The 14,285-nt window shown below is 46.6% G+C and overlaps 1 long non-coding RNA gene and 1 other non-coding gene across 4 annotated transcripts; both read left to right on the top strand.

Annotated features, from left to right (window-relative positions):
* Positions 1-6,076: 6,076 nt before the first annotated feature.
* LOC102446029 (uncharacterized) lies at positions 6,077-14,049 on the top strand. Of its 3 annotated transcripts, none has more exons than XR_012895746.1 (6): positions 6,077-6,420; positions 6,995-7,070; positions 7,638-7,730; positions 8,476-8,622; positions 12,440-12,666; positions 13,185-14,049. It is a non-coding gene; the product is annotated as an uncharacterized LOC102446029 (long non-coding RNA). The 3 variants fall into 3 exon arrangements; XR_012895747.1 differs by having other exon boundaries at positions 6,079-6,739; positions 12,440-12,638; XR_012895745.1 differs by having other exon boundaries at positions 6,080-6,420; positions 12,440-12,638.
* On the top strand, positions 9,848-9,978 carry LOC112544070 (small Cajal body-specific RNA 15). The gene has a single exon (XR_003087392.1).
* Positions 14,050-14,285: the final 236 nt, after the last annotated feature.

The raw sequence follows: 14,285 nt of genomic DNA, 5'->3' as shown, positions 1-14,285 counted from the left end.
ACTGTGGTCACACCGGTTTGGGAAGAATGAAAAGCATAGCCTGCCAAGGAAATGAAGACCTGAAACTCCATGGTGATCTGTGTTATGAACACTGGGGCTGCTCATAAGAAGGAGTTTACTGATTCAGATACTCTTGCATCACAAAGTTCTTTGGATCTCATTCATCTATGTGACAGTGAGTGGTGGGGGGGGCAATGTAACTGATGGGGGCTGAAAAGTTTTCTGCTTAAATCTTTATAGGCTCCAACCCTAAATACAGAAAGGAAAAGAAAAACAGACAGGCCAAGAGGCAAAGTGCAAGGGGTACCCAAAAGATGGCGAGATTGGGGGAAAGAAGGAACACTAGTGCAAAGAGTAGTCAAAACCATGGATGGCTGGTATCCTAGAGGGAAGAAACTGCCAGCCTGGCCCCCGCCCACACTCCACCTCCAGAATACCTACTGTAGGCAGACTGGGGGCAGAGTATTGCTGCCCCTGAGTGCCCGCCCTCCCTGTGCTCTGGGACTGGGGAGGCTGGGGACATGCACCCTCCTGCCTCTCCATGCTCCTGGTCCAAGGATTCTGGAGCCGTGTGCTCTCCCTGTGCTCCAGGACTGGGGAAGCTGGGACATGCACACATGCCCACCTACACTCCCCTCCTTGTGGTGGTGGGGGTGCACATGGTGCACTGCTCCGCCTCCCCATGGTAGGGAGGTGGCTTGGCTCCTGTGAGGGCAGAGCCTCAGGGAAGGGGCAGGGCTGGAAGTGGGGCTGGAGGCTTGTCTTCTCCGGCTCTACCCTCATCGACCGCTCATGGTCAAAACAATGCTTAAGACCAGGTCCTCAGCAGGGGTAAATAGCCAGACTTAGCTGAGCCTACAGCCACCCTTGGGCCCAGGGCAACGGGAGGCGGTTCCCACCCTCAGACGGGGGCACAGCTTCAGGTGGAAGGGATGGGACTGGGCAGCCTGGACTATGGTGTCCCCCCAGCCCTCATAGCTGTGTGGAGCAACACTCCACACAGGGTAAAAATTTCTGAGACAGGCTATGATATTCTGTTAAGAACCCCTATTCTAAATTTCAAGTCTGAAACTATCACACAAACCCAGTACATGATGGTTACCTTCCCACCCCGCTTAGCTCATCGGAGGAAGGTCATCATGGAGCTAACGATCCAGACAACGGTGAGAGACAGGACATAACACATTCAATGGTGCTAGGAACAAATGCTTATTGTCTCTGCTTTAATCTCCAGGTGCAACACCAATGGATCACATCCTTGCAAAGATACCTTCCTGAAGCTAACAGACACATCGCCACTTAATACATAACTGATAATTGATGTCTGCTTTGTTTAAATACTTGTTTAACTAGATATAAGGTATTCTCTAACCTATGGGTAGAAAATACTATGGAACCTTTAGATTATTGCTTCTTTGTGCCTTACGATTAGCACCTATCCAGGGGTCCTGGATTTCTCCCTCTCTCCCCCCCCCCCCCATCACTTCATCCGTCCATTAAGCATCCTATATACAAAAGGGAAAACTACCAGTATGTAGCACTTTAAAGACTAACAAGATGGTTTAATAGGTGATGAGCTTTTGTGGGCCAGACCCACTTCCTCAGATCATATTCTGGAAGGGTATGTCTACACTACAGCGCTAATTCGAACTAACTTAGTTCGAATTAGTTAATTCGAACTAAGCTAATTCGAACTAACGCATCTAGAACTAAAAACTAGTTCGAATTAGCGTTTTGCTAATTCGAACTAGCATGTCCACATTGAGTGAACCCTGAACAGGGCTTAAGGATGGCCGGAAGCAGTGCCAGCAGGGCATCAGAGGAGGACTTAGAGCGTGGAGCCGCTGTCTCAGGCTAGCCGAGGGCTGCGCTTAAAGGGACCCGACCCCCACCCCGGACAGACAGTTCTCAGGAGTGCCCTGCTTGAAAATCAGTCCTGGCTTGGAGTGCCCGGAGTGCCCACACTGGGCACATCACACCACTCGGCCATCAGCCCGGCTGCACTTGCCGCAGGCTGCCATCTGGGGAGAGGGGGCAATTGGGGGGCTGCAGGAGAGCTTCCACCCCCAGAAGCCCGCAGAGCCAGCCCAGTCCTCCCCATCGGGGGCTCGAACCCCATTCCTCCCTCACCTCCTTCCACTTACCCCTCCCTAGCCCCCCTTCCTGATGTACAAAATAAAGATAATGTTTCTTCCAACATTGACTCTGTCTTTACTGAACAAAACTGGGGGAGACTGGGAAAAGGAGGTGGGAGAGGGGAAGAGAAAGGCTGGGAGAGGGGAGGGCAACTAACATGATCAGGGGTTGGGAACAGGTCCCAGATGAAGAAAGGCTACAGAGACTGGGACTGTTCAGCTTAGAAAAGAGGAGATGGAGCGGGGACAGGATAGAGGTCTCTAAAAGCAAGGGTTGGGTGGAGAGGGTGCATTGAGAAAAGTTCTTCATGAGTTCCCATAAAGAAGGCCTAGAGGACACCAAAGGAAAGGAATGGGTAGCAGGCTTCAAACTAGTAAGAGAAAGTTGTTCTTCTTCCCAAAGCAAATAGTTAACCTGTGGAACTCCTTGCTGCAGGAGGCTGTGAAGGCTACAACTAGAACAGAGTTGAAAGGGAAGTGAGATCAAGTCATGGAGGTTGGGTCCATGGAGTAGTCTTAGCCAGGGGGTAGGAGTGGTGTCCCTGCCCAAAGTTTGTGGAAGACTGGAGAGGGATGGCACGAGACAAATGGCTTGGTCACTGTCTTCGGTCCATCCCCTCCAGGGTCCCTAGGGTTGGCCGCTGTCGGCAGACAGGCTACTGGGCTAGATGGACCTTTGGTCTGACCCAGGACGGCCATTGTAAGCTCAGGGCTCAGGGTCGGGGGTCTCAGTGGACCCCCTTGATTTTCATGCAAACCTGCTCCTGGGTGGCCAGGCTGGCAGCTCTCCTGCCCTAGACAGCCACTTTCCTGTGCCTAGTGCGGAGATCGTGGACGAGGTCCACGATGTCCGCACTAGCCCAGGAAGGTGCCCGCCTCTTGCGGTCCTGGGCAAGCTCCCGGGAGCCGCCAGCCTGGTCCCGGGAAGAGGGGGGTGGGCTGGGGGACATCGGGTGGGTGGCTCTGTGCCGTGCCAGGTGCAGGGTCTGCTGGCTGGGTGCTGGCAGGCTTGCACCTGGCACGGGCACCGTAGCCAGCCTGTGCCCCTTTAAAGGGTCCGGGGTCGGGAGGGGGGCAATAGAGTTTCCCTGGTGTTGGCCAGAGTGGCCACCAGGGAAACCTGGGGAGGGCTAGCCTCCCACTAGTTCGAATTAAGGGGCTACACACCCCTTAATTCGAACTAGTAAATTCGAACTAGGCTTAATCCTCGTAAAATGAGGTTTTCCTAGTTCGAACTAAGCGCTCCGCTAGTTCGATTCAAATTCGAACTAGCGGAGCGCTAGTGTAGCGCCTATGAATGTTAGTTCGAACTAACGTCCGTTAGTTCGAACTAACATTGTAGTGTAGACATACCCGAAGAGAATTGGCATGACTATATATTGGTCATGCCAATTGGTCATGCCAATTCTCTTCCAGAATATGATCTGAGGAAGTGGGTCTGGCCCACAAAAGCTCATCACCTATTAAACCATTTTGTTAGTCTTTAAAGTGCTACATAGTTTTTCCTTTTGTTTTAGCAAGATCAGACTAACACGGCTACCTCTCTATTACTATTCAGCATCCTATATAATTAGCTGTAACCTGGCAGTGTTCACCAAGCCTAACAAGCGAAGTGACACTACACCAGCGCTGTGTGTTAATAAACCCTTCTGCTTGCTTCATATATGGTGTCCAGATTCTTTCCAACAGTGACAGTGGTGGCAGCTGGAGCCCTGGGTCCCTTTGATGGGTCCTGAGGCAACTACCCCTTTTGCCCTGCTCTCCTCCGCCAAAGCTCTGGGCCCTGTCAAAATCACTTCTCAAGAAAATTTATTTTTTAAACTAATGTAGGTCCCAGAAATAGGAATGTGCATTTGTCTGGCTCTTACTCTTCCCTGTCTGCTTGAACCTGCGCAGTCCTTAATGAACTGTGTGACTACCCTTTGTCTTTCTCCAAATTCTAAAGTTAGCTGCTTCTTTCTTTGCAGCAAGAGATTGCTGCTGTGCTCCACTGTACATCAACTTTTCTAATTACTAGCTGTGGTGAATCTGAACAGTAACAATTTGGTACGTGGGCTCTGTCAGCCTCCCACAGAATGTGATAAAAGGAGGAAGGAGTGAGGTCTAAGCAGATGCTTGTCAGAAACCCAGTGACAATGCTGCCATTGAGAATCAGCATGAAGTGTATAATTATCCTGCCTGGGGAACGTTTTACATTAGTTATGGGGTTGTATGAACGCCTTTCTCGATAAAAGCACGTGAGCAATGGTTGTAAGGTAACTTCCTGCTACAGGATCTCATTAATTACTGTGCAGTTTGTGGCCAACCGGCTAAAACACCAAAAAATTGCACATAGAAAATGGTGGCTGCTGAAAATATCGTCTCTCCTGACAAAATCTAATCTCCTATTAAAAATATATGACGTTTAATCAAAGGCTCAGTGTAAACTGTTTCACCTTTGCGCTGTAGCAGCCTGGTCAGTCAAACTGCAGCAACAAAGACAAGAACTGTAACTATCTAGATACTGGAGCCCATCACTATAGTTAGCACCCTCCCAAATTCACAGCCATGCAAAATGTGTCATGGACTGTGAAATGTGGTGTCCTCCTGTGAAATCTGGTCTTTTGTGTGCTTTTATCCTGTACTATACAGATTTAACAGTGGGAGAACAATGTTTTATAAATTGGGGGTCCTGACCCAAATGGAAGTTGCAGGGGGAATCACAAGGTCATTTTAGGAAGGTCATGGTATAGTCACCCTTACTTCTGAGTTACCTTCAGAGCTGGACAACTGGACAGCAGAGGTTGCAATACTGGCCTGGCGCCCAGCTCTGAAGGCAGCACCCCACCAGCAGCTGAAGAGTGGCAGCTGCTAAGGCTTCAGCTCTGCAGGCAGCAAAGCAGAATGAAGGGTTGCAACACCATAACATGCATCCTTCCTTCTATGCTACTGCCAGCAGGGTAGCTGTGCCTTCACAGCTTGATTCCTGGTCAGCAGCCACCACTCTCCAGTTGCCCAGAAGTAAGGGTAATAGCAAGTCACAACCCCCATATAATAATCTTACAACTCCCACTTAATTCCCTTTTGGGTCAGGACCACAATTATATCCCCATTAAATTTCAGATTTAAATATATAAAATCATGACATTTACCATTTGAAAAATCCCACGACCATGATTGACCAAAATGGACCATGAATTTGGTAGGGCCCTAACTATAATAAATAGTTGTCATGCCTTCACTGTGTATTTAAGGCAAAAATTTCAATCCTAAATATCTAAAATTAGGCTGCTAAGCCAACATTTTCAAAGGTGACTTGTGATTTTGGTTCCTCACTTCAACAGTTCCTGATTTACAGGGGGTTGGTCCTTAGTGTTGTCTAAGAAGCCAGCTCCTTTAGGGTACTTCAAGCTGGATACCTAATATTGTGGAATCCAAAATGGCTATTTTTTTAAAAGTGACCCAAATCCATATTTAGGTCACCTTTAGCCTGTTTATTCTGCATTTGCACAAAATTAAGTATGTGTGTTTGTAGGGCCTTAGGAACCGCATGCACAGTTCCCCCTGAAGTTACTCACTGCCCTGTGGTCCGCACCTTTTGAAAAATCCTTGAGACAATCCAAGTTTAAAAATCCTGGCCCTGGTGCATATGCATTTCTATTGATCTAACTAACCCTACCACAAGCTAGAAGAGAGACACTTTTTAAACATTTCAACTGCGTGTAAAACAAAAACAACTTTCCCCAAACCGGCAGCGATCGCGATTAACCGGTGCGAACAAGCCAACCCAGACACTGTACTGGCCCTGGGGGGTTTTAGGGACAAAATTCCCCCGGGTCCGAGTCCGCCGCCCTCAAACAGCGGGCGATTGCGGCGCGTTCGCCACCCTCCCTTCCCGAGTGCCAGTCCCAGCGTGGCGGCCCCTGCTGCACGCCGGGCGGGGACACACGAGTGCGTTGCATCGCTACCCGCAGCAGCCACGTGCGGCCCGGCAGGGGGAGCGGCAGGTTGCGCGCTCTAGGCCCGGCGGCAGGAAGCCGCTGCAGCGTGCGGCGCCCGGTGCAAGTAGCCGCCCGTGCAGCAGGGCGAGCTGCTGCCTGGCTCACGCCGTCGGCCGCCCTAAGCGCCCGCGGCCCTGCTCGCCCCGCCTCCCAGGATCGGACGCTCTGGATCCGCAAGGGCTGGCTGAGCGGCTGCAGAAAGGCCTCGCCTCTTCCCCCCCCCTTCCAGCCACGAGGCGGGCCCAGGCTCCCTCACCCCTGCTGGGCTGTCTCCGCAGGCCGAGCCGAGGCCAGGCTGGATCTAGGTAGGGAGAGGAAGGGGCGAGCGAGGCTGCCCCGGAGATAGCCCCCGGGTCAAAGAACGGGTCCAGCTCCGGCCAGGGATTTCTCTTGGGTCTAATCCGGGTTGCTGGTATTGGAGCCACTGGAGAGCAGCTCGGAAGCCACCGGCTGGCGTTAGGGCAAACTGACTATTGCACCCCGGACTATCTTGCCTTGTGCAGACCGGACTGAATCGTGTGCTAGCAGGTGGGGGAACTAGCAACCCGGCCTTCCCATCTTTCAGTGCGCTTCTAAGTGGCAATAGTGCAGAATGTGGCGCCTCGAAATGGTGAATTGCAAGAGGTAGGCGCTTGCTAAGGAGAAGGGAAATCTGCTTTCATGGAGTCTTGTCTTAATTTTTTCCTATGTGCTCTTACCTTCACAGTGACACACAAAGTTTGCCTTTGCTAATGGTGGGTGGGCTAGTAGAAGAGCTCAGAATCCGGAGGACACAGAAGGCCTCCCTGGACTGTGATTCCTGGAGAGACAAACTTGGAATCTCAGCTGAAAAATGCTGAGTGAAAAGTAATGTTGCCATGTGATTCACTCTCTTTACAGGTTGCAAAGACCGACCCTCTCTTGAGTTAGCGTCTGAATTAAGTTATGCACACAGCCAGGAAATCCAGAAATCTGTGTGGGTATTTTTGTTTTGTTTTGAAATAAGCAATGAAAAGACTGAACTCTGCTTCATCACAAGTTTGATAATGCCAGTGTATCCAGCATGCATAGGTGTAACTATATTTTAATATGTTGCTCTGTTAAAGGAACATGCTTAGGAATTGTGTGTTCTGCCCAAAGATTATAATTTTGATAAGTGCCTAGGTAACCAATTCCTATTTTCAGCTGTCCATTGGGAACCTGAGTTCCATTGACTTTCAGTAAACCTTAGACTCCTAAATCACAGAAGGTGTCACAACAGCATCTGTCTTAACTCTGCAGAGTTGGGATGATCTCTTTGTTTCGCTGGTAGCCTGTCCATAACAAAAATATGTGGGTATAATTGGTGATACAGCAACAGGGACACAAACTGATCATAGGAAACATTTTTGTGCTAATTTTAGTAGAAAATTAATAGGGCATTAAGGTACATAGAGGGTCATCCCAATAATTAATTGTCTTATCCTGTAATGGGGAAAATGGTTTGGATTTTTTTTTAACCTTTCTATCCATAAGTAACACAAAAGGTGTATGTTTTTCTTAGGCATGACTGAAACTGGCCCAACATAACATGACCTTAGAGATAGTGATGATAAGCAGCCTTGAATCTTCCACAGAGCAACTCTGCTCATCTGAGGTAGGTCTGTAGAAAGGTAATGGCAGGCACATAGCAATACTGTAAAAATTCTGGGCTCTCTCCATAGTTCTGTGGTAATGTAAAAGCCATAAGGGGTTCCTCAGTGAATATCTTCCGTGGAAGGGCCCCTGTGTTTGTTCAGGGCCAGCCATGAGTTATATGCTGCCTCCACAGCAGCCCTGGGCATAAGAGATGTTCCAAGGTGGAAGTGAGTTATGGGCAGGTTAAAGGAAGGAAGAGGCATGGATGGGGCCTGCACTCTAGCAGTTTGCAGAGTCACAAAGGCACCATTGAAGAAGGAACTTCACTGAGGGATGATCTGGTCCTCCAGCTATAGAATAAGACTGGTACAGACTCTCATTCTGTCCCTTCCAGCACAAGAATCAATATTGTTCTTCACAACTTACTCCTCCCATCATACTCTGCTATTAAAACTAGTCTTCGTGTGAGTTACAGAAATAATTACAGTTTTGCAGGTCGGTTGACTGCTATAGAAGAAGAGCTTGAAAAAGAACCACTCTTTGAAAGTCAGATCGATTTTGCTTCAAGATTTGGCCTTTTAAGAACAGTGAAACTGCATTTAGCTAGCCCGTGAGGCAGATGGTGCTACAGACTGCGCAGCACTCACCCTCTGGTGTGGGTTTGGGGCTGTGTGTGATTGTTAAGTTTGCTACATAGTAAGGTTGTGACTTCAAATACCTTCTTATTTGTAATGATCCATCTTCATTATATACTTTCATTCTAGGTGCATCAGTTGATGAGATTTGCCAGCATGACAGATCCCTTTTGTCACTTCTGTGCCTCTGCATCGCTTTCAGCCATGGCTGCACTGGCTCTCTTGCCATTTAGGATAGAACCTTTTCTGATCTCTGTGTTTTCTCATGTTGGAAAGGTAAGCACGGCAGTAGCCAATCGTTCTTCATGTTGTCCACTGGGTTCTTGCTCTTGTGGGTGCATTGGTTCAGACAAGCACTCGTAAAGGCCAAAGCTGTGTCAAGTAGGGATGTGAAAAGTTAACCGGTAAGCATCACCCTAAATGGGTGATGCTTACTGGTTCCGGTTAACCAGTAAGATCTGGAGCAGCTTCTCTTCCTCCCCCACTCCCACTGCAGGTTACACGCGCCTTCCCTGGAAGGGGGCTGGCAGGGAGTCGACTAGAACCCACAGCAAAGCCTCCCCAGGAGTAGAGCTGGCAGCCCCTGCTGACCCTACTCTTGGGAAAGCAGCTTCACTGTAGCCTCTTCCCCGGGAGCAGGTCCAGCAGCTCTCACCGGCTACATGCTCTGCAGTATAAAGCTTATTTCACTGCATACTGCAGAGCCCACAGTGTGTAACCATTTAACTGCTAAGATTGTTTACTGGATACACGGTTATCTTTTTAAACAAATTTTTACATTCCTAGTGTCAAGGGAAACTGAGACTGGCTTGGTGTCCATGCAGTCCATTACTGCATCATTTCACAGGTTGCAGCTACACAGGTTTTTGTGAACATTGTGTGGTACTAACTCCATTCCAGCTGCACTTGTGGTAGCAATGCAATCTAGTGTAAATTGGCCTGTGGTGTTTTCACCATCATAACCGTGGCTGTAACTCCATAGCATGTGCCGGTGACTCAGTGAGGAAAAGATCTGATCCCTATGTACATTCTAATAGCACCACTGGAGCTACACTAGTGCTAATGTGACTGAAGAAGATAAAAACTTCAGTGTAGACAGGGCATCTCTTGTGATCTTGAAACTGGTTCAGTGAAAATTATGCAGCCAGCTCTTAGTGGGATGCAGACTGTGGCTAAGTCTGAATATGAAATAAGAATTTGTTTCATTATTCTGCCGCTTTCTGCATCATTCTGTGCCTGCTTTAATACATCTCTCCAATGCATAACACTATAATATGGTTATCAGTGGTAAACATTATTGATCAAGAGCCTAAAATAGGGTGAGTATAAAAATGCCTGTGGGCTTCAAACCTATTAATTATTTAATAGAAAGAAAGGAGGATTAAGTAATTGCTCCCACGGGGAGGGAGGAATCCTAGTAAGTTACGGAAATGGACTCAGATGCAGAAGAACTGGATTCAATTTCTGGCTTTGCCATGAGGCATTTCTTATTGATGTTCACCTGGAGGACTAAGAAAGTAGAGCCAGTGAAGTCAAGTTGACTCTACTGATACTATCCTCCTAAATTAAATGGTAGAAGAACAGGGCCTGTCTCAGAGATGGAGTCAGGACCTACTTATTTTATCAACAGTGACTGTTTTATTTTGGAAGTTCTTATGGCAATAAAGGGACGCTGCCAAGTTAAAATGTAACTAATTCTCTTGTTAAAACGGAATAAATTTTACATTTCTGTTTACCTTTCAACTCCTTTCACCAGTGACATTGTGTGTTAAGCCCGTCACCTTGCACGTTACTAAAGTCACACTATTGACTTTTCGTGTCTTGTGTAACATGGATTTGTTTGCTTATAGCATTCTAGAGCCCTTCATTCCAAGCACTTCTTTTGACTGGATGGTGACAGAAATGGGATGGAAAAAAGATTGGTAACTGGTTGCAAGCTGTAATTGTTTCCTTATTATTTAGTGACTATCTCTTGGACTTGTCAGCTCTGCAGCTGATGGATTAATGCTGCCGTTCGTGGTGTCCATAAAATGCATTCTTCTAAACCAGCATCATTTGATGCCCTCAAGTGGTGACACTGTGTACTGGTGCTTGAAATTAGCAGTGGACAAGAGGAAATAGCAACAGTTATTGTAGATTGACTGGCACTAAACATTTGGTACGAGTGGTGACAAAAATATCTAGCACCCTAATGTGTTTGGCAAGGGCAGAAAGAGTCTTTTGCAGGTAGGCACTGTTCTGAGATTCATGAGAGCTGGGTACAATCCCCTGCTTTTTCATAGTCTTTCTGTTTGACTCTGGGGTAACTTATTTACAATTATTATTGGGCCTAGGACCTCTGTGTTTCACAGTTTTCCATCTGCAAAATGAGGTTTGTATTTCCTTACCATGGAGGGTGGTGTTGAGGATAAATTTGTTAATCTGTGTGAAGCATGAAATAGTCCAAAGATGGGGAGGCTTTACAAACAATATATCATGGGGTAGAGGGAAGGGGAGAAATTTGAGGAAAGAGATTCCCCCATATTTGTTGGTTATAAATATGCTTTCTTACTTACCTAGTCCTGTATTATGTGCATCCATGTCATTCTAGAGTAATTTAGTAAATTAACCTGGTGTAAAACAGAGAAGAGAAATCTAAAAAAGTAAAAATTATTTAACCTTCTTTAAAATCTTAACACTCACTTAACCCAAATACTGACAAAGGAAGTCATTTGTTCAATAGAGCATTTATTGCATTTCAAGAGAGATTGGATCCAGCTTGCTCTTTAGCAATTACGGGCAGCTTCTAATCTAGTCAATTAAAGAATAAAGTAGCAGCTTTGGGTGTTGTTCCTGCTTCTCAACCTCCTTCCAAGGTTTGTGGCCTTACCATCATTTTTTCTACTGATCAAGATGGGTTTTCTCTCCCCTCTTGTGCTGCAGAGCCTCTCTCCCCTCCCCCCGGCCCCCATGCAAAGCAAAAGGGAAGCTGAGCATACAGTGACACTGCCTACTCACAAGGGGCAGTCAGTATTGTCCTACAATCTCTTGCAGTATTTGCATAAATGGTCTGTACTCCTGCCTCTGGTAAACAAGAGCAGTACAAGGGCCTCTGGGCTACTCTGAAAGAAGTTCTCTGTTCAGGGACATTCTGGGTGGATCTGGGACTGGCCAGAGGTGAGACGAGGCCGGGATGGTCCTACACTCCTTTCCTGGCATATTACCAGAGAGTAAGTTAGGGTAGCCTTTGATGTTGAGCCTAGTCTGAGGAAAGGCGGAGGAGGGGCTACATCAACCCTTAAATACATGAATAGCACAATCCACCTTCCTTCGGTGTTGAGCTGGTGTGAGGATAAATTTGGTTTTGTGCTGCCAAATGCTCAAAGTAAACTGGTGGTATAAAGAAAAATACCAGAGGAGCTCAGGGGATTTTAGTGTGTTACTGTGATGGAAGTGGGCAAGCCATCCAGAGAGAAACCTGACTTGTTTTACGTTTGCTGGTGTCCCTGAGGTGGTCTACTCTGATAGGGAGCCAAACTTTCTTTCGTCAGCCCACAGGGGAGAATTGGTTTTGCTTTATTCAACTCTTCCTGCCCAAAGGAATAGCTCAGACACTTAAATCAATAATTAAGCAAATGTTCTAACAGTTTCATTCTTCTACTGAAAAAAACTCTGGATGGCAGTGGTTAATCTCCTGTGGAACTGCCAGGAATAACAAGTACAAATCTACTCTAGCTCCAGTAGGAAACTCATCCATTATTTTCAAATGCAGGTTTCAGTCTGTAAGGGGTTGGGCCCTCATTATCTTGAGTAAAGATGCACTGAGCTCTCTCTTCTACAGTGAGCACACATGCAAAAACTCTGGGCTCATGTCTTCAATACTGAGGACTGTGTTTAAGGATAACTCATAGTGACAGCTGGTTTAAAAAATGCAGGTTGTTTGTGCCTCTTCTGCTTTATATATATTTTAACAAACAACAAGCTTTGGATTCCCTAGAAAGATGCTTGGGCAACAGCCAGCCAGAGACATTTTTGTTAAGCAAATCTCTGCAAACTCATTTCCTCTGTTGTTTGTAACCTTGTAGTTAATCATTGTGTATTTGTTCTTTTTTAGATGTTCCTGTGGCTGTCGTTGCCAGGGATCTGCCATCCCCTTTAGTGAACACAGAGTCCTGTTGTGGTCAGCTCCCAATTCAATAGGAAACCAACAGACTTACTCTGACAGTCATACAGCAAGCAACACAGTGACCTAGGGACGGAACTTTCACAAGCCCCTGTTGCTATGGCAACTGAACCCCTCCCAATGATATCATGTGTGTATTCTCATCACAGCCTGGGGAGGTAGGGAAGTGCTTGCCAGGTGGAATCTATTGTGGGCCAGGATCTTGGTCCTGGTGGACTATAGAATAAGGGAATGGTGCAAAAATGTGTATATGCATGAAGGAAGATGTAAAGTGATTGTGGGGAGTGGCATCATTCAAATCTAGGACAAGGCGAACACCTGTGTCTGGTTTCAAGTATCAGAGGGGTAGCCGTGTTAGTCTGAATCTGCAAAAGCGACGAGGAGTCCTGTGGCACCTTATAGACTGACAGATTTATTGGCCCATGCATCTGACGAAGTGGGTCTTTACTCACGAAAGCTTATGCTCCAATAAATCTGTTAAGTCTATAAGGTGCCACAGGACTCCTTGTCGCTTTTGTGTCTGGTTGGAAGCCAGCAGTGATTTCGGATACATAGTTTGGGAAAGCGTCTTCCCCTTCAGCCTTAAGTGACATAGTTAATCCTGCCTCCTGGGAAGGTCATTCAGTTGTCTTAATACTCATGTTGTCTTTTTTGTTTTGTTTTTTCCTCCTTCCAGATTTTGGTTCATTATTCCTTCTACATGAAAAAAGATTCCTGCTTGCAGGGGACTTTAAATTGGCAGATAGAAGCATAACAAGGTCCAATGGCTGGGAGTTAAAACAGGACACGTTCAAACTGGAAAGGAGGCCCATATCTTTAAGTAAGGGATATGTTCTCAGCTGTGTCAATTGTCATAGATCTGACATCAGTGGAGCTAAGAATGTTTACAGCAGCTAAGAATTTGGGCCATTTTTACATCTTTCTACAATACGTGCTCTTGGCCAACCACAAGCTATTTGGCTCAATGCCGGAATTGCTGGGTCAAATTCTCTGGCCTGTGTTAGACAGGGAGATTAGATGATTGCAATGGTCCCTTCTGGCTTTAGAATCTGTGAATTGTTGCTAGGATAAATTCTAAAAGGTGATACTGTACCTTGATAGATTTGTATTACCAGACATCTTGAAAGAGAAGGTAGCTGCAAACATTGCCTTCATTTTAAAAGTCAGCACCCCCATGAATTTTCTCCTATTCCTCTAATGCTGGTAACTAAATTTTCAATGCCTGTGTTCAGTGTTCTTTGTAAGCAAACACCCAGGAAAGATTAAAGTGTTGCCCAGCTGATTGTCAGAGTGCCCACCTCTGCCCTAAACTGGCAGCATGTGTTTCTATTGGTGATGCATATCTGCACATGCCTCAGTGCGCATAACCATTTTTTTCCCACACACAGATGGAAAAAATTTGAGGGAACATTGCCTTTGTTTATTCCTGTGGAATGTGTGTTTTGCAGATTTGGTTCATTCTTGAGCATCTTCTGACACGTGAGGTTGTACTGATAATTTTGTAATGTGAATACTAAATAAAACTTCATTGCTGCATCTCAGCTAATTATTCTTCGTTTAATGTATATAGCTTTGATACATTTGAGTGAAACTGTCTGGAATCCCTCCAGGCCTGCCAGCTGGAATATAGCAAGCACACTTTAAGGTTTTGGAAGGCCTGATGTTATCCCTGAGGGTGTGTCTAGACTACAGGGTTTTGTCGACAAAAGTGGACTTTTGTCGACAAAACTAAACCTGCGTCTACACTACCGCTGAGTTCTGTCGACGCTGGTAAACC

The sequence above is a fragment of the Pelodiscus sinensis genome, chromosome 14 (genome assembly GCF_049634645.1).
Source record: "Pelodiscus sinensis isolate JC-2024 chromosome 14, ASM4963464v1, whole genome shotgun sequence".
Classification (NCBI taxonomy): domain Eukaryota; kingdom Metazoa; phylum Chordata; order Testudines; family Trionychidae; genus Pelodiscus; species Pelodiscus sinensis.
Note: the sequence above shows the minus strand (reverse complement) of the source record. Positions and strands in the feature narration are given on the sequence as shown.